The following is a 1393-nucleotide window of genomic DNA, read 5'->3' on the forward strand; positions in this document are numbered from 1 at the left end:
TGCTGCCTGTCACACAGCCATCACAGTTGTTAACCACCTTCTACACATCCGCCGCCTCACGCCGGACACGTAAGCTCAGTGGGAACCAGGTCCTGGCCCATCTGTTTACTGCTGCATCGGCAGAGTCTAAACACTGCGTGTTCACAGTGCGCGCTCCATAAAAGCTTGTTAAATGAATAGAAGGAGTTATGTATTCTCATTGACTCATTTAAAACTAATCAACCACCGAGCTTCCCTGGTGGCGCAGTGGTTGGGAGTCCGCCTGCCGATGCAGGGGACGCAGGTTCGTGCCCCGGTCCGGGAGGATCTCGCATGCCGCGGAGCGGCTGGGCCCGTGGGCCGTGGCCGCTGGGCCTGCGCATCCGGAGCCTGTGCTCCACAACGGGAGAGGCCACAACGGTGAGAGGCCCGTGTACCGCGAAAAAAAAAAAAAAAAAAACTAATCAACCACCAACCATAGGACTAGATCTGTAGACTTATGTACAATCAAACCAGTTTTACATTAGACGGTTTTTGACTTTTTTTATTACTTCTAAAATACATATTCTAATGATTAAACCAAAAAATAACAATAATGTAAAGTATGGAATTCTTACCACATGAGTCATTATTTAAGAACTTAAGCACAATGTAAATATATTTTTTTTAAAAATTTTATTGGAGTAGAGTTGATTTACAATGCTGTGTGTTAAGTTTCAGGTGTACAGCAAAGTGCATCAGTTATATGTATACATATATCCACTCTTTTTTAGATTCTTTTCCCATTTAGGTCATTACAGACCACTGAGTAGAGTTCCCTGTGCTCTACAGTAGGTCCTTGTTGGTTATCTATCTTATATATAGTAGTGTGTGTATGTTGATCCCAAACTATGGAACACTTCACGTATTTGCGTGTCATCCTTGCACTGGGGCCATGCTAATCTCTGTATCGTTCCAGTTTTAGTATATGTGCTGCTGAAGAAAGCACCACAATGTAGGTATACTTAACACTACTGCATCCTTAGAAGCAGTTGGGATGGTAAATTTCATGTTATGTGCTTTTTACCACCATTAAACATTTAACCTTTTATTAAAAAAAACAAAAACAACTTGGACACCCTCAAGAAGTAAATCTCTTTAGTATTGCATGCTGCCCACAGAATCAAGCTGACATTGCCTAGAGCTTTCGTCACCCACAGCCGCCCTGCCCCCCCAGGACCCCTGAGCCTTTACAGGGAATCAGGAAGCTCTGGCTTCTTCAAGAGAACTCTCTGGATTCCCCTTAGGCTTAAACATTTTCCCCTATTTTTCCACTGGTCACCTTGATCAGACTGTACCAGCTCTCATCCTGGTCTCTGTGGGGAATATGGACTATGGGAGATATGGAAAATATAAAATATGAAATATGGAAACT

At 43.4% G+C, this 1393-nt stretch overlaps 1 non-coding gene across 1 annotated transcript; it reads right to left on the minus strand.

Moving 5' to 3' along the window:
• Window positions 1–863: 863 nt before the first annotated feature.
• LOC132416169 (U6 spliceosomal RNA) lies at window positions 864–967 on the minus strand. Its single transcript, XR_009517481.1, has one exon. It is a non-coding gene; the product is annotated as a U6 spliceosomal RNA (small nuclear RNA).
• Window positions 968–1393: the final 426 nt, after the last annotated feature.

The sequence above is a fragment of the Delphinus delphis genome, chromosome 1, assembly GCF_949987515.2.
Source record: "Delphinus delphis chromosome 1, mDelDel1.2, whole genome shotgun sequence".
Classification (NCBI taxonomy): domain Eukaryota; kingdom Metazoa; phylum Chordata; class Mammalia; order Artiodactyla; family Delphinidae; genus Delphinus; species Delphinus delphis.